The 19,118-nt window shown below is 42.6% G+C and overlaps 1 protein-coding gene across 5 annotated transcripts in view; it reads right to left on the bottom strand.

Annotated features, from left to right (window-relative positions):
• Positions 1-19,118, bottom strand: part of LOC138765172 (transcription factor SOX-13-like) — a 167,798-nt gene that overhangs the window by 99,656 nt on the left and 49,024 nt on the right. For 2 of the 5 annotated variants that reach the window (XM_069942057.1, XM_069942056.1), the window contains exon 2: positions 8,400-8,509. The exons of 2 other annotated variants lie outside the window; for them this stretch is intronic. The gene's annotated coding sequence lies outside the window, so the exon portion shown is untranslated. Of the gene's footprint in view, positions 1-6,091; positions 6,235-8,399; positions 8,510-19,118 lie in introns of all 5 variants that reach the window. One more of the 5 variants, XM_069942060.1, reaches the window with a different exon arrangement.

Here is a 19,118-nt window from a genome sequence, read left to right on the forward strand (position 1 = left end):
TTCAGGTCCGAAATGATTGACTGCAAAGAATATGAAGTTCACTAAGCCAGTCTTTGTGGCCTTTATCTTTGCAGTGATCTTCCAATAAAGTATTCTGTAATCCAAGTACTCAGTGACCTTCACCTCATACCTGGGTTGGTGGAGAGCAACCTTCAGAAAGGTTTTCAAATAAACATTTCTCTTCATCCTATAATGCAGATCTCACTCTGCTCCAAACAGTGTCATAGAGTTGCTTTTGGCCTTTGGCCCATCCAGTTCCAATTGCCTATGTTTGGTCTGTAGCTTTCCGTGCATCCTCTGTGAGAATATTCTGCTCCACCACCTTCTCAGGCAGAACATTCCAGGATCGAATTACTCCATGTGAAAAAAAAATCCCCTATCAGTTCCCCTTGAAACCTCTGTCACCATTTTCAGTCAATTCACATATCATGGCGCCCCCCCCCCCCCCCTTTCTCTCTCTTTTGTGATTGTAACACCCATCACAGGCACCACTCTTCTGACCCATTCACAAAATTCTGACCAAAGATGGCATTTCTACCAATCATGGGGCAGGGGAGCTGCCTATCTTGTTCATGTACCGTGGTTAAAGAGGGGGTGAAGGGGTGGGGCCCACATGTACAATTGAGACAAGGATCCAGAGGAAACACAAGGTGAGAATAATGACTTCAAACAATCCAACACCCATCCATTATTCCTTTAATTTCTTTGTGTGGGTTGCCGCCCAACACCAAACAGCTTTTAGGAAGATGGACCAGCATCACCAGCACACAGCTCAGTACTACAGAAGGGAAACACCCTTTGCATCTTTCATATCTTCCCTGTATTCAGTAGTTTTAAGCAGAAACAAAGTGATTCAAAGCACAGATAATTAATGACACATTACACCACCGTAAAATCTATTGCTGTGTTAGTCACATTTCCAAGAAATCAGTGGTTGTTCTTAATATTTCCTTTCTCCCACTAGAATTCAATAAACTGAGCACAAATGGCTACCAATAAATATAAGTAAACAAAAGAAAATGCACATGAAAACAGGAATTCAGGACATTATAAAAGTCCTACAGAACATCTGCTGCTACCCTTCAAATCCCCATCATAACCTTACTCCGTGTCTTTATGGATTTTGGTTTGAACACAAGGGCAGAGTTATTACCAGGCAGTTGGACTGAGCCTCCACAGTAAAGAATTCCAAGGTTCACCTTTTTGGCAATAGCCAGCAAGAACTGCCAAGAGGAACTTAACACAACATGGAGCAAGCAACCTGCTTGGTTATCTCCCCTTTGGACATAGGGTGGTTGAGTTAAACAGTTGTAGGTGGCAATTCCATTACTTCCAGTTAGGCCCTCCGATCCAAAGTTTGTTCATTTACTCACCCATCAACCCCACTTTGCCATTTTACTTAACCAGCACAAGTTACTCTTCCCCCACCCCACCCCCCCCCCCCCCCCCCCTTTCCCTTTCACAACTGCATTGAAGCATTTTAGACCTTTCTTTTCTGATGAAAGGCCGAGACATTATTTCGGTAGCTCTGCCCAAGTTATGCATGCCCAGCATTTTCCAATTTCAAACATCTGCATTTTTTTTTTTCGCTGGTGTTCTGCATCAGAAATGGTCCAACCTGCAGGATGCTCTTTAAGGAACCTTCAATGGGTTGTAGGTGGAATTACAGGCCGTAAGGAACACAACTGCACTGGGTTTGCTCTACAGTTGTAGTACATTTCCAGGCCCTTCCCAGCAGGAAGAGACTCCCAAAAGGTTCATCCCCAGCCTAGCCTCATGCCTCGGCTGCTAAAAAAGCCCCCCTGTCCTGTCCATAGCATATTATGGCCTCTTCCAATCACCACTTTTGTATGGGTCTGGAATTAGAGACTTCAGGAACACCATGCTCTCTACCACAAATCACTCCACACCACAGGACATGCAGAGGGATCCAGAAGAAAATGGTAGAAGAACTCTGCCCACTTGTAATTTAGTGTGGGGGTGGGGGGGGGGGGGTTCATTGGGCACAGGCAGCATCTGATTCAAGGTTCAATTTATTGTCAAGTAATAATACATTAAAAATGTAACATACACGATATACTTCAACCTTTGCCTGCCATAAGGCAAAGAGTCACCTGGCACCCCGAACAATAGAAGAAAGAGTCACCGAGTGTCCATGGATTCACCTCTAACACTCCCACAGCCTCTGCAGCCGCACAGACTCCAGTTTGATTAATCAGCAATCTGAGCTCCAGATCCGATATGATGAGGAAGTTTTCAGCACCCGATATCCTTCAGGAGTCCTTCTTGCCGACAGCACCCTCTTAAATCTTAGTCCCGATACCTGGTTCCCATGACTTTGGAACCGCAGACAAGCAAGTCAGTTCCCGACAACCTTGGAATTGCTTTCTCATTACAATATCCGTCAGCTTTCAGAGATAATGATGATGAGTTTATTGTCATATACATTATATAATGTACATATACACCAAAATCCTAACTTGCTGCAGCTGAACAGGTACTTGTAGGAACTATAATAGCAAATTTAATTGAATTAAATGAGGCAATAAATGCACAAGATACTTCGATTATAAATATTCACAGTAATTCTAGTGCAAATTCTTGGTTTTTGGGTGGCACAGTTAGCTTACCAGTTAGCGCAATGTTGTTACAGCACCAGAGACCAGGATTCAAATCCCGCAATGCCTGTAAAGAATTTATACGTTCTACCCGTGTCTGTGTGGGTTTTCTCGGTGTGCTCCAGTTTCCTCCCACCCTTCAAAAACATACCAGGGTGTTAGCCAATTGAGTGTAATTGGGCGGCACAGCTCGTAGGCCGAAGGGGCTTGTAACCGTGCTGTATGTCTTAATTAAATGTCTTAATTTAAAACAAACAATTAAAACCACTTGCAATAGGTGCATACAGTTCTTTGGTGGTATCAGAGCAGTCTATGATTAATATAGCAAGGGGAAGTTCAAGAGTCTGATAGCTGTTAGAAAGAAATGGTTCTTCAACCTAAAGGTAGCAGTGAGAAGAGGTTGTGACCTGGGTGGGTGTGATCCTTTATGTTGGCAGCATCTCACATAGTTATCTGCATGGTTGGGAGGCTGTACCTAGCGTGTTTACAGCCTGCAGCTTTCCATATTCAGGTACAATTGAATTCCCAAACCAGGCTATGGTGCTACCAGCCAGAAGTTTGATATAGAATCTGACAACATGCCGGGGTAGCACAATTGGTGTAGTGGTTAACGCAATGCCTTTACAGCGCCAGGGATCAAATCCTGTGCTGTCTGTAAGGACTTTGCATGTTCTCCTCGTGCCTGCATGAATTTTCCCCTGGGCTCAAATTTCCTCCAACCATTTGAAACATACCAGGGCTTATATGTTAACTCGGTGTAAATTGGGCGGCATGGACTCGTGGGACAAAATGGCCTGTTACCATGCTGTATGTCTAAATTTAAACATCTCCTCAGACTGCTTAGAAAGTAGAGTCATTGGTGTAAATACATAAAAGTGCTGGAGAAACTCAGCAAACCCCGCAGCATCCAGAGGACGTTTCAGGCCTGAGCCCTTCCTGAAGATGTGAACAAAATGATTGAACCTGCACATGTTGGACTTCAGGCTTCTGTTCAAAGGTAGCAGTGAGACCAGGGTGTGGTGGAGGTTTTTTATGATGTTGGCTGCCTTCTTGCGACCACCCCTCACATAAATAGTTTGAATACAATTTAAAATTCTGGCATGATTTTAGTGCAAACTGTTTTCATTGAAATAAGGATTATAATTGTGATTTTATGCAGCTGAACAGGAATTGAAGTACAAAACATAAAAGTGTTGGCGAAACTCGGCAGGTCACGCAGTAAAGGGTAACTGAGATTGTGTGTCCAAGCCCTTCACAAAGGTGAGGAAAAAGCAGGCAGACACCTGAATAAACAGGTGGGGGAAAGGGGAGGAATGGGGGCTGGGAGAGCAGGGGGAGCAATTCAGGCAAGAGGTCATAAGTGGATAGATGTTAGGGTAGAAAAGAAAAGATGAGGTGATTGGGGTGGGGATAGCTCTCTGAATGGAGAGGAAAGGAGATGGAGGGATAATAAAAAAGAGAAAGACTTGCGGGAGGTGTTTAACAGAAATTGTTAATCCAGCCTGGAGAATGCCCAAACTGAATATTACCTATTCTTCTTCCAATTTGCGGGTCGCCTCAGTTTGGCAGTGCATGAGGTTATGGACAGACATGTTGATGTGGCAATAGTGTGTAGAATTAAAATGGTTGGCCACTGGGGGAGGAGACGAAGGGAGGATTTCTATTATTGCAGTGGATGGAGTGAGGATGTAGAATGAAACAATCTCCCAGTTTGCGTCCAATCTCTCCAATGTAGAGAAGGCCACAATGAGACAACTGGATTCCATGGATGTCCCCTGCATATTCACAAGTGAAGTATGCTCGACTTGGAAGGATTGTTTGGAGCCCTGGATGGAGGTGAGAGAATAAGTGTGGACTTTATATGTCAGGAATGCTTTGTTCTTTGCAAATAAGTCAGGTTCCAAGAGCAGAGCACAAGAAGAGACGATTGATAACAGACCTCTCACAGAACAAGTAAAACACAAAAATCTGTATAGAATCTTTCACAGAACAATCCAGTCCATCCACTCCATGGCCTCGACATCCCTTCATTTCCCTATTCAAACTCTTAATTTGATTCTCTTTTGGAAGCTTCCACTGGACTTAGTTCAACTACCCTCCAGCAGTGCGTTCCAAACATTCACCACTAATATTCCACCTTGTATCACAACTGGATTTTTGCCAATCACCTAAAACCTGTTTCATCTGGTTAATGATCCTTTTGTTGCTAGAAACACTCTCCACCCACCTCAGGATTTTAAATAACATGCTTTTTGAAGGTGTGAAATACATTCACCGATTTTTAGAGCTGCTTAGCATGGAAACAGGTCTCCATGCTGAGCAATATACCTACATACACCAACGCCATTTGCTTACATTTAGCCTAAATTGCTTGAAATGTTTCTCAATCATGAACTTATCCAACTTAAACTTGGCCAACTTTTAAACTTGAAGGCAAAGTACATGGTCAATGATAGCATTGACCAGTGTGAAAGAACAGAGGAACCTTTGGTGTCCAAATCCATACATCTCTGAAGGCTGCCGCGCAAGTTGATAGGATAGTTCAAAAGGCCCATGGTATGCAGGGCTTCATAGTCTGGGGATTGAGTTCAGGAGTGGTGAGGTGATGTTGCAGCTCTATAAATCTCTGGTGAGACAGTACTTAGAATATGGTGTTCAGTTCTGGTCACCTCATTACAAGAGGGATGTGGAAGCTATGAAGAGGATGCAATGAAGATTTACCAGGATGTTGCCTGGATTGGAAAATATGTCTTATGAGGCAAGTTTAGTAGAGCTATGGTTTTTCTCTTTGGAGCAAAGAAGGGTGAAAGGTGACTTAATAGAGGTCCACAAGATTATGAGAGGCATAGAGAAGATAGATAGTCAGCTTTTTTCTAGGTCAGGATTAGCAAACACCAGAGGACATTTGTGAAGGAAGGAAGATTTAGGGAAACATCAAAAGCAGGGTTTTTTTGCTCAAAGAATTGTGGGTTTCTGGAATGCTTTTCCAGGGTTGGTGATGGAGGTAGAAACAATAGGGACATTTAAGAGACTCTTAAACAGGCACATGGATGAAAGAAAAATAGATATGAGGTAGGGAGGTTTTTTAAAGGTATATATATAAGTTGGCACAACATAATGGGCTGAAGGGTGTGTATTGTTCTGTAACGATCTATGTTCAATGTTATAATTGTATCTCTGGCATTCCTCTGACAGCTTGTTCCTTTTACCCCCCACTCTGTGTGGAAAGACATGCCCCCCTGAGCCTCTAAAACCTTTCCCCTCTTGTGTCCTCTAGTTTTAGCCTCTCCACCATAAGAAAAAATGTTACCATTTACCCTAATGATATCCATCATAATGGTATAAATCTCTGCAAGGACACCGTTGGCTGCCTTCACGCCTGAGAAAACAGACTCAGCCTGTCCATTCTCACCTTCAAACTTGAGCCATCCAGTCTAGACAACATTCCAGTGAATCTATTCTTCAGCTTTTACCTTAATCACAGGCATTTAAGTCCAGAGATCCAGAATATTACACAAGAAGCAGGTACGCCCCATGAGCATCCATCTCCCAGGCGAAGTGTAGATTCCGTTCGAGAATGGAAACAACAAAGGATATCTGACAGCTGTGGCAGGGCCTAAAGAACAAAACCAAATCTGGTGTAGTAGGAGACAGCAAGGTTTCACTCCCAGATAAACTCAATGCCTTCTACACCCAAACTAACCACTAAAACAAGGAAGCGCCATTGCATATCCTCATGTCACCTGATGATCCTCTATGTCACTATCCCCAGATGACGTTTGGGCTGCTTTTAAGAGAGTGAATCCAACAAAAGCATTCCGTCCTGGCAAGTATCAGGCCGAGTAGTGAAAACCTGTGCTGACCAACTTACCAATGTATTCACAGATATCTTCACCATCTCACTCCGATAAAGCATGGTCCCTACCATTTTTTTTTTTAAAAACAGGTCTCAAAAGAAATTGTGGTAACCTGCCTAAATGACTACCAACCAGTGGCACTCATATCCACAGTGATGAAGTGTTTAGAGAGGTTGGTGCTTGAAGCATATCAGCTCCTGTCTGAGTGGCGACATGGATCAGTTCCAATTTGCCTACCAAGCAACAGGTCTATGGCAGATACCATCTCACTGGCTCCACACAAAGCCCTGGATCACCAGGACAGCAGACATCAGGATGCTCTTTATTGATTACAGTTCAGCATTCAACACCATCATCCTCTCAAAACTGATCTGCAAAACCTGGTTCTCAGTACTCCACTCTAGGCAGAAAAATGGATTGTCACAGACAAGGGCCGAAGGACCCGTTTCTGTGTTGTAATATTTTATAATTCTATGGATCCTGCATTTCCTCACCCCAAGACCATAATCAGTAAGGAGTGGTAAGAACATCTCCTCCACAATCTCTATCTGTACCGAAGCACCACAGGGCTGCCTTCTTAGTCCCCTGCTCTACTCACTTCACACCTACGAGTGTGGCTCGTCACATCTACAAAATTGCTGACGATACTGTAAAAAGGAGCAATGAGTCAGCATACAGGAGGGAGATTGAAAACTTGGCTGAATGGTGCACCAACAACAACCTTGCACTCAACGTCACCAAAACTAAGAAGTGATTATGGACTTCAGGAGGGGAAAACAAAATGTGCATGATCATGTGATCATTGGGGGGGAAAATCAGAGGTGGAGAATGTGAACAAATTTAAATTCCTGGGAGTCATTATTTTGGAGGACCTTTCCTGGACCCAACACACGAATGTCACTGGGATGAAAGCCCGATGAAATCAGTGCCTCTACTTCCTCAAGAGTTTGCGGCAGTTTGGCATTACGTCAAAAACTTTTCCATACTTATACAGATGTGCCATGTAAATTTTGCTGACTGGCTACATCACAGATATAAGGGTACGGATACCTCTGAGTGGAAAGCTTTGCAAAAGGTGGTGGATTCAGCCCAGGACGTCACAGGCAAAACTCTCCCCACCATTGAGAACATCTACTGGGAACACTGCCGTCAGAGAGCAGCAGCAATCATCAGGGATCCACCGTACTCTGCAAAAGCTCTGTTCTCGTTGGTGTCACAAGAGTCGCACCACCAGGTTCAGGAACAGATGTTACCCCCTCCACCATCAGACCCCTCAACAACACACTCAATCAGGGGCTCATTGAAAGACTCGGACTTTGCACATTATGTATTATTAAATATTTATGTTCTGTATTGCACCGTTTGTTTGTACTGACTTCTTATTTACATTTCTCTCTTTTGTAAAGTATCTTTTCTTGAATACAGTCTTTTTTTGCACCATCAATAAATAGAAATTTTGCTGGAAAAAAGAATTTCAGGGTTGTAAGTGATGTTGTGTATGTACTCTTGACAATAAATCTGAACTTTGAACTTCCTATAGCCCAGAATTGCACACAATACTCCAACATGATATCCCAACTCTTGCATGACGCCCAGCATACCATATGGCAATTTGTATATCTATGTAGCCACTTTCAGGCAACTACACATAACCCCAGGTCTCTCTATTCAGCACACTCTGCATGGCCCTGCCCCTCACTGTGTATATCCTAGCCAAGTTAACTTCCCATTAAATTCCATCTGCCATTCCCTTACGCACTTTTCTATGCGATTTCAATCATGTTGTAACCTTAGACACCCTTCTTTGCTGTCTCCAACCAATGGAGTACATTGGAAAACCCCATCACCAGGTTTCAGCTTGGACTACTTCATCAAGCTTCATCCAAATAACTTTCAAATCCTGACTTTTTACATATCATCATACCACAGATGGAGGTCCAACAGGTATCTAGTCATTGCCAACTCCCAATAGTACAATTCCTTCGTATTGCACTGTAGCACTTCAACTTCATGTCAGAGTCATGGTGGATAGTCCTACAAGAGAAAACAGTGTTTGATCTAACCTTAGGAAAAAAAACAGGCAGAAGGTAGATCTTCATTTGTGGAAGACTTTGGGAACAATGGCCATAATTCTATGATTCAAGGTAGTTATGGAGAGGAATAACATTGTTCCTCATGTTAAGGTCTTCAGTGGGGAAAGGACAATTTTAACAGTGCAAGAAAGGCCCATGGGAAGTACACTGGGAGCAATTAAAACAATATCTTACAAGTGGGAGTCTTTTAAAAGAGAGTTAGCTAGAGTTTGTGGCCAGCACGTTCCAGCACAGGTCAAAAGCAAAGACCTCAAGATCAGGGAATATTGGATGACAATGGTTAATGAAAAATCGAAGAGTAAAAGGGAAGCACCCGACACATATGGAGCAACAATAATCAACCGAGTACATAAGGAAATATACAAGAATACTCAAGAAAGAAATTAAGAGGGCAAAAATAGGTAACGGAATATTGTTGGTAGATAAGATTAAGGAGAATGCAAAGGTGTTCTACAAGCATATGAGGAGAAAGAGGGTATCTGAGGAAAGGGTAGGTCTCCTTAGGGACCAAACGGGTATTCTGCTGGTGAAGCCATGATTGTGGCCAAGGTCCAAAATGAATTCTTCTCATTTGTCAAAATATTGGAGGATTTCAGCAGGTCTCACAGCGAACATAGGAGGCATTATCAACATTTCAGGCATACCTTGAAGAACGGCTCAGGCCCGAGATGTCGGTGACATACCTTTACCTCCTATGGACGCTGCAAGACCTGCTGAGTTCCTCCAGCATTTCTGTGTTTTTACGACTATCACAATGCCTGCAGACCTTTGTGTTTCACTTCTCATTTGTATTCACCAAGAAGGATGTGGAGAATGGTGATACATTGATGGTTTAGAACAATGAAAATATTAAGAAGGCGGAGGATGTTAGATATCTTGGAATGCATAAAGGTAGATAAATACAGTGATAGGAAATAGAGAGGAGATTGGTGGGCCCACCACAGAGATTTTTACATCTTCATTAGCCACAGGTGAGGTCCCAAAAGTGTGGAGGACATTAATGTTGTTTCTTTATTTAAGAATCACAGGAATAAGCTAGGTTTTAGTGCACTGGACGCGAGCGAGTGAACAGGCTGGGGACACAGATTTTGAGCTCTGAGATTGCAGCAGGAATTTTTTTTTAAACTTTGTGTACTTGCTTTTCAGCTGTGCAGTCAGACCATGCATATGCCTTGGCACTTGCGTCACGCTGACGTAAACGTGCACGCCAACTTCCATCGTGGAGCGGAAGAGATGGGAATGCGTTGCCATCTCTGCCACAACTGCCCTACCGACCATGCGTAACAAGCCAGGTCAGTTCATTGTGGCAGATTTGTGTGTTGCCACAAGGTAACTCCAGCCCAGTGGACTTCACGATAGTGGTAGGGAAATTACTGAAAAAATCCAAAAGGATAAGACTTATGTTCAATTGGAAAGAATGGACTGGTTAGAGATTGCCAACATGACTTTAGGCAGCAGGAATCTTGTCCCACTAATTTGAATTTATTTGAAGCAACAGCTGAGGATCGGTGAAAGGAGAGCAGCGGATGTTGTCTAAATGGACTTTAAGTAATTTGACAAGATCTTGCATGGAAGGCTGATCTGGAATGTTAAGGAACATGGAATCAAAGGTGAACTGGCTAATTGGATCTAAAATTGGCACGGTGTTGAAAGGCAAAGGCAAATTGAAGGATATTTTTGGAAGTCTGTGACCAGTGATGCATCGCAGAGACTAGTGCTGGGACCTTTGCTACTTGTGATACACCCTAATGCCTTGAGCACGTGGAGGAGACATAATTTTTCAGTTTGCAGCTGATATGAAAATTAGAGGTGTTGTGCATGGTGTGGAAGGTTGTCCAAGGGATGAGCTGATAGAACTATTCAAGAGTGAGGGACACAAAAGGGCAAGTGTTCAAAATCTTTTTCCCATAGTTGCGATATCAAAAACAAGAAGGTATAAGTTACAGATGAGAGGAAATGGTTTTAAAGGTGGTGTGTTTTTTTTTAAAAAAAAAGGAGGAAGGAACACACTGCCAGAGATGAGGGTGGAATTAAGTACAATTACTATGTTTGCATGAAATTGAAACAGACACTTAAATAGACGAAGCAGTAAAGGATATGGTCCTAATGCAGGCAATAGGGATAAGCACTGGATTGGTGTGTCCATAGAGTCATAGGGTTATAGAATCATCCAACACAAACTTGCCCTTTGATCCACCGTTGATGCCAACCATCAGTTATCCATTTATACTCAACCTACATTTTTCTCCTCACTTTCTTCCCTCATTCTCATCAACTCCCCCAGATCCTACCACTCACCCATGCACCATGGGCAATTTATACTGACCATTTCGCACAGCTTTGGGATCCAGGAGGAAACCCACGTTGGTCACAGGGAAAACATCCAAACTCCATGCAGCTAACATCCTAGGTCTGGATTGAACCTGCGTCCCTGGCACTGCAAGGCATCAACCACACTAGATGCACCACTGTGCCACCCACATGTGCTACCTGCAGCATTGGAAAACAAGATCAAACACAGTCCCAGGATTTGTGAGGCAGGTGCGCAAATTCTATTGAGTTAAACAACTCAACAGAATGCACAAGCTGCATGGAAGACTACCCAAATTGCTATATGATCCTGGCACAATCCTTACTTTACTCTGTTACTTTCAGGGTGTGCAATGTTCTGATCCTAACACTTGGGATGGAACTTGTAAAGTTGAGGTGATCAGAACTTCAGCATTGCTGGGATGTTAAGAAACATGTTGTAGCCTGCATAAAGGTTACCAAATACATTTTCTAACCAATCCAACAGACAATTGTCCCCTGGGACCACAGCACATTTAAGTAAAAGCCTTGTTTTCTTTTAACCATATAACCATTTACAGAGCGGAAACAGGCCATGTTGGTCTTTCGAGTCCACAATTTTGAAAAAAATTTTGTTTGTGAAGTCAGTAGAAACGTGAAAGAACTTTACTGCTTCACAGGGAAGGGAGCCCGTAAACTTTGAGCAGAGTTTGTGCAGAACGATTAGGGGTTTGCTATTATAGCATCAGAATTCGGGTTCAAATACGGTGCTGAGTGAAACATGATTGGCTGCAGGCGCTGTGATTGCAGGAAACACACCAAAATCCTGAGGGACTCAGCTGGTCTTTTCAACGTCTATAAGAGACAAAGATATATCGCCGACGTTTCGGGCCCGAGACCTTCAAGAAAAAAAATCAGAAAAGGCAGAAGCAGGAAATCTCAGAATTCAGGAGGAATCCAGACTAACAAAAAACGTTAATTGGATGTGATAAGGGACTAGGTGAGAAGTTATCATGTCTGTGTGAAAGGAGACAGGGAAAGAATATGGGGGGGGCGGGGGGTGGAGGTTTAACAAAAGCCAGAGAAGTTGATACTAATGCCATCCAGTTGGAGGGTGCCCAGTCGGCGGTGGTGTTCCTCCAATTTATGGGTGGTCTCAGTCTGGCAGTGCATGGGACCATGGACAGACATGTCAGCAAGGAAGTGGGATGGAGAATTGAAATGGGTGGCCTGTCTATTAGGAGATAGCATGTTCTCCCCATGTCTTTGTGGGTTTCCTCTGGGTGCTCCGGTTTCTTCCCACCCTTCAAAATCTACAGGGTGGAGGGTGGGGGGTGTAATTGGCAGCATGGATTCATGGACCAAAAGGTCTTGTTACCATGACCTGGTAACAGATGCCAGTACTGTATTCTTTATTATGTCCTGCATGTTTTATACAAGTGCACTGTAGTTATTTACATCCAATAGACCACCTATTTGCAATGCTTTTTTGGGGTGGGGGGGGGGGGTAGCCAAAAAGGAGTTAAGAAATGCTGGTCTATTGGATGCAAATAACTATGGTGTACTTGCATAAAACATGCAGGACGCTAAAAAAAAACGGTTCTGGCATCTAAAGAGAGAGGAGGAGAAATATGCTACTTTTGACCTGAATTCTGTGCGATGTATACAACCAAATCTCTGCAGAAAATAAATAATAATCATTCTGAGTAAGTGGAAATGTTCTTGTAGCAATTTGTACCTGAGCAAGTTAAATGGCAGCAGATGCTATTGATAAAGCAAACAAAGTTATGAAAACCAGTCGTTGGTTCTTTCTAAAGGGACACTTTTAGTTTCTGTAAAGGAAGTAGATACACTTTCAAGAAAACGATCTTCAAATCTGGAAGGGAAACGGAAACAGCTCTTGGTAGTACAATTAAAAACAGCAATTTGAGACAAAAAAGATAAAAAGAGTCATTCCTCAAAAATAATATTCATCTCACTTCAAAAACAACTAGACAAAATATTTTGCAAGTATTAACTGTTTATCTCGCAGCTCTTCTGGTCCAAAGTGTTCCCATCTGCCAAGGTGCCCTGAATCCAAGAATCTAGCAGCACCGTTGACCCTCTGTACACACTGAAGGAGGTGTCAATGAATCACATTCCACTGTTCTTCTGTCCAGACCTCCAACTACTCCTTGGAAAGTCTGCAGATCCCTGTGGTTGTAGTGCAATACACAAAAATGTTGGAGGAACTCAGCAGGTCACGCAGCATCCACAGGAAGCAAAGAGATACAACCGGTGTTTCAGGCCTGAGCCCTTTGTCATCTTGAGAAACCTGCTGAGTTTATCCAGCATTTTTGTGTATTCCATCTGCTCCTGGTTGTTTTATCTATGTTATGTTTATTTTATTTGTTGTGAGTTTCGTGACAATCCATGTGGTCTAGGTCCTGATTTCTGGGCGATTATACATCTCCTCATTTCTTTGATCAGCTTTTCTAAATGATCCGTTTCATCTGTTGGGTTTTTATCAATTCTCCTCATATTGAAAACCAGTCAACTACTCATTAAACCCCCTTCATTATCCACTTAAGAACATTCTCTGCTCTCACAGTTCTACCTGCATAATAGTGTGCGTTAAATTTTAATTAAATTTAGACATATAGCACGTGAACAGGCCCTTCTGGGCCATAAGCCTGTACCACCCAATTACACTCAATTGACCTACAAACCCAGTAGATTTTGAATAATAACATGGAGAGAATGTACAAACTCTTTACAGACACCTCCGGATTTGAACCCTTTCACTGATACACTAACTGTGTTGCCCAGAAATAACCATGTTATTTAATTATGTTAGTTGATGAGAATATCCTTGATTTTATTGGTACCAAGGGATCTAACGTACCCGCACCCCCCATCCAAGAGGAGTAAAATGTTCCTGCCTGGTCACGTGACTGTAACATTGGATGCCGATGACAAAATATCTCCAAGCCCAGTGAATCAACCAAACATCGTGAAGAATACAAAAGTACTAAATCAACTTGCATTTTGAAAAATAACAATGCTTGCAGATGACAGGATCTGTTGTCCTCTATTACTCCTCACGTTTTGAATGTTGAAACAGCATCAATTGACCTACGGTTTGGTGGAAACTATAGCTCCATTATTTTATCAGTCACAAAATGTACAGATATCTCGTCCTACAGCTGCCCCGCCTATGCTACAGCGCCTGAACGCAAAACATTCTCAATTTGCTAAAGATTTTAAATTTAGATAAACAGCAGAACAACAGGCCCATGAGCACATTTCACCCCCATATATTTTGAAGGGTGGGAGGAGACCAGAGCACCCAGGGAAAACCCATGCAGAATCGAAGAGAATATACAAACTGCTTAGAAACAGTATTGGATTGGAACCCAGGTTGCTGGCACTGTAATAGCATTGCACTAGGCCACTACACTAACTGTGCCGCCTTGACACAGTCGCATGAATGGGCAGGGACATTTTACTGCTCTAGCACATGGATGCACTAGATCCCTCGGTACCATCAGAAGCAGGAATGTTCTCCCTGGTGTGGTTCTCATACAGCATCATTAAATCAGACCGAGAAACACAAAGACAGTAGGGGAGTGGGGCTGAGTGGGAGAATGGATCAGCTCATAATGGAATAGCGGAACAACTTGTCAGGGTGAATGGCCTACTTCTGCTCCTGTATATTACAATAGAACCTTGTGAAAACGATGAAAGTGTGTGCGTATAGATGGATGATAGATGGATGGATGGATGATAGATGGATGGATGGATGATAGATGGATGGATGGATGATAGATGGATGGATGGATGATAGATGGATGGATGGATGATAGATGGATGGATGGATGATAGATGGATGATAGATGGATGATAGATGGATGATAGATGGATGATAGATGGATGATAGATGGATGATAGATGGATGATAGATGGATGATAGATGGATGATAGATGGATGATAGATGGATGATAGATGGATGATAGATGGATGATAGATGGATGATAGATGGATGATAGATGGATGATAGATGGATGATAGATGGATGATAGATGGATGATAGATGGATGATAGATGGATGATAGATGGATGATAGATGGATGATAGATGGATGATAGATGGATGATAGATGGATGATAGATGGATGGATGATAGATGGATGGATGATAGATGGATGGATGATAGATGGATGGATGATAGATGGATGGATGATAGATGGATGGATGATAGATGGATGGATGATAGATGGATGGATGATAGATGGATGGATGATAGATGGATGGATGATAGATGGATGGATGATAGATGGATGGATGATAGATGGATGGATGATAGATGGATGGATGATAGATGGATGGATGATAGATGGATGGATGATAGATGGATGGATGATAGATGGATGGATGATAGATGGATGGATGATAGATGGATGGATGATAGATGGATGGATGATAGATGGATGGATGATAGATGGATGGATGATAGATGGATGGATGATGGATGGATGGATGATGGATGGATGGATGATAGATGGATGGATGATAGATGGATGGATGATAGATGGATGGATGGATGGATGATAGATGGATGGATGGATGGATGATAGATGGATGGATGGATGGATGATAGATGGATGGATGATAGATGGATGGATGGATGGATGATAGATGGATGGATGGATGGATGATAGATGGATGGATGGATGATAGATGGATGGATGGATGGATGATAGATGGATGGATGATAGATGGATGGATGATAGATGGATGGATGATATCTAGATATCGATATAGGTATCTAGATATCGATATAGGTATCTAGATATCGATCTATCTATCTCTCTATATATATTTATATAGATATATATATATAGAGATAGATAGATATCTATCTCTCTATATATATTTATATAGATATATATAGAGAGATAGATAGATATCTATCTCTCTATATATATTTATATAGATATATATATAGATATATATATATATATAGAGAGAGAGAGAGAGATAGATCTATATAGATATCTATCTCTCTCTCTCTATATATATATATCTATATATATCTATATAGATATATATATATCTTTGGCTTGGCTTCGCGGACGAAGATTTATGGAGGGGGTAAATGTCCACGTCAGCTGCAAGCTCGTTTGTGGCTGACAAGTCCGATGCGGGACAGACAGACACGGTTGCAGCGGTTGCAGGGGAAAATTGGTTGGTTGGGGTTGGGTGTTGGGTTTTTCCTCCTTTGCCTTTTGTCAGTGAGGTGGGCTCTGCAGTCTTCTTCAAAGGAGGTTGCTGCCCGCCGAACTGTGAGGTGCCAAGATGCACGGTTTGAGGCAATATCAGCCCACTGGCGGTGGTCAATGTGGCAGGCACCAAGAGATTTCTTTAGGCAGTCTGTTCACTCATTTGCAATAAATAGTTAAAACAAAATCCATTCAGCTGGCCAGGAAGCTGAAAATTTCCCAGCCAGAAATTCACCAGATATGCCATTCATCGTTCTCTGGAGAAGCAATGAAAGGTAAAATAAGGATGAAGACAAGGCTTAAACATTCACAGCCACATTCTGTGAGAAGTACTATGCAGATGATCCAAGTCAGCTTCCTTCTGAGATATCCAAATGGGTTAGTCCCGTTTGCATGCATTTGGCCCATAACGTTTGAAGCCCAACACACCAGCTAGTTCCCAATTAATTTGAATGATCAGGCGATTAGAGAAACACTTGAGGGGAAAGTTTATGGGACCAAACATCATTGCAGCTAAAGAATATTCTAGAACCAACTGGAGCTCTAGCCAAGTAATCCTGCAGGTACAGCAATGACATCTGACAAGGTGGAACACGTGGTATGTCTATTCATGTAAAGCAAGGCAACTCAAATAATTACCACCCAATGAGTCAAATCTCAACCATCAGCATGGCATGGAAGGAGTTCTCAGCAATGGTACCAAGTGACAACATTCACCAAAACCCAGGCACGTATGGTGTAGCAATTAGTGTTACGTATTTACAGAGCCAGCGATAGGGACCAAAATTTGAATCCTGCACTGTCTACAAGGAGTTTGTATCTTCTCCCTGTGCCTGTGTGGGCTTTCCCCTGGGCTCCAGTTTCCTCCTACAGTTCAAACTGTAACAGGGGTGTAGGTTAACGGGGTGTAAATTGGGCAACACAAACGGAAATGACCTGTTACCATGCTGTATGTATGTCCATCTCCCTGATGCCCAACTTGGGTTTCACCAGGACCACTCTACTCCAGACAGAGGGCACAGGCAAGCTGGGTATTAGTGAAGAGTGTCACATGGTACCATTACTGACAACACCTTCCATCCTCTGCTTAGCATCTTGTTCTAATCGAGTGCTTGTTCTGATTCTCTCCACTCCCCTTGCAGACAGTGGGCTTGGAATGAGCCTTGTGCCTGACACAAGGCAACAAACATTCCGACACCCTTCAACAAATTGCAAGCCATCATTGACGATGGCTTTCAGGAGTCATTTTCAGAGACAAGCTGTGGGTTGAAGAGAGAAAAATGTTCTTTTCCTTTCTAGTCACCAGGATACTTTTAAGATAACTTTAGTTTTAATATATTACTGTGATAGCTGTATAGATATACACTCTCCCCTCTGCAAAATAAATAATAAAACCTTATTGGCCATCCCAAGTAATCAATTGTAAAACGTCCACAAGCTGACTATCCATAGGTGGGCACTCACAGCAGCTGTCTGTGGACCAAGCACTCCTAGCATTGGCACTTTACCATCAAAGATCTGGGATGGATTCTAGAGGAGCTGATGACTGAGTGCTACTGCATCCCAGTGCATTACTGTTGAACTTTGAAGATAAATGCCCCGAGTTCCTTTCATCCTGACAGTAGAGTCATCCTCTTATTTTCTGGTGTTACTGGTGACCCTCAACCTTCACATTCACTGAACCTCCGTCCTAGTGTTTTGGGCTTGCTTAAACGACATTTACTTTCCACTTCACAATTAAATTTCCTGTTTTACCCAGAAAAATTACTGCAAGGCTCTATCCATCAGACCATGAGATAGGAGCAGAAATAGGCTATTCAGCTCATCAAGACTGCCCCACCATTCAATCATGAGCTGATCCATTTTTTCCACTCAGCCCCACTGCCCAACCTTCTCCCCACAACCTTTGATACTCTAGCTAAACAAGAACCTGCCCGATATACACCCATTGACATGGCCTCGACAGCCACCCGTGGTGACAAATTCCAAATATTCATCACCCTCTGGCTGAAGAAATTCCTCTGCATCTCAGTTCTAAGCAGATGCCCTTTAATCCTGAGGTTGTGCCCTCTTGTCCTGGACTTTCTCAACCCTGGGAGTTTAACAAGATCTTTCCTACAGCTGGGATACCAGCAAGGTAATGAGGCCATAAGACATAGGCTATTCAGCCCATTGAGTCTGTCCTGACATCCATTTTTCCATTCAGCCCCACTGTCCGGGATTCTCCCGACAACATTTGAGGTTTTGGCTAATCAAGAACCTATCAATCTCCGCCTTAAATTCTGGTCCATGTAATACGGGGGAAGAATAGGAGGAAAGAGAAGAGAAATGAATGAATGAGGACAAAGAATAAACAACTTGCAAGGTACTATAGAAATGCAAGTTGACCCACAGCATTTTATAGCCAACAAAATGTTTGAAGTACAGAAAGTTGGAAACAGTATTTATTTATTATAAATGGAAATTTATTTGCATGGCAATTTATTCCTTCGCCATTTGAACTCAAGCCAGATTATAGAAAATGACTCCGTTGATAGCCTTACAAGGCAAAAGCAGCAAACTGGCAGCCCGAGTCTCTGGTCCGAATCAGAACAGGAAGTGATTTTTATTTTTGGACCCTTGGCGTGTTCCAAATTGTATAGACTCAAGCCTGAACCAAACCTCACACCACACAATGTTAATCTCGGCACCTGCATTCCCAGTTTAAATAATGTTTCACATCAAATGGCCTAGGTGTCTTTTTTTCTGCAAATTATGTTCAATCACTCAATCCTTCTGGAGAACAGCCACTTCTCAATAACTGCAGATTTGCTCAAGTAGAAAGCAGGAGCATCGATGGGGAGCAGCACAGTAGAATTTTCTCCGCACAGTTAGGAGACCATCAGCATTATCCAGAGTGGACAATGGAAAGGTCACGTCATTATTTTCTGTCTCTGATAATCGTTAGATGCAGTCGGAATACCAAGTTCAAAGCCAAATTCTGTGAAAGGTGTTGCTCTC

Source organism: Narcine bancroftii, chromosome 5 (genome assembly GCF_036971445.1).
Source record: "Narcine bancroftii isolate sNarBan1 chromosome 5, sNarBan1.hap1, whole genome shotgun sequence".
Classification (NCBI taxonomy): Eukaryota; Metazoa; Chordata; class Chondrichthyes; order Torpediniformes; family Narcinidae; genus Narcine; species Narcine bancroftii.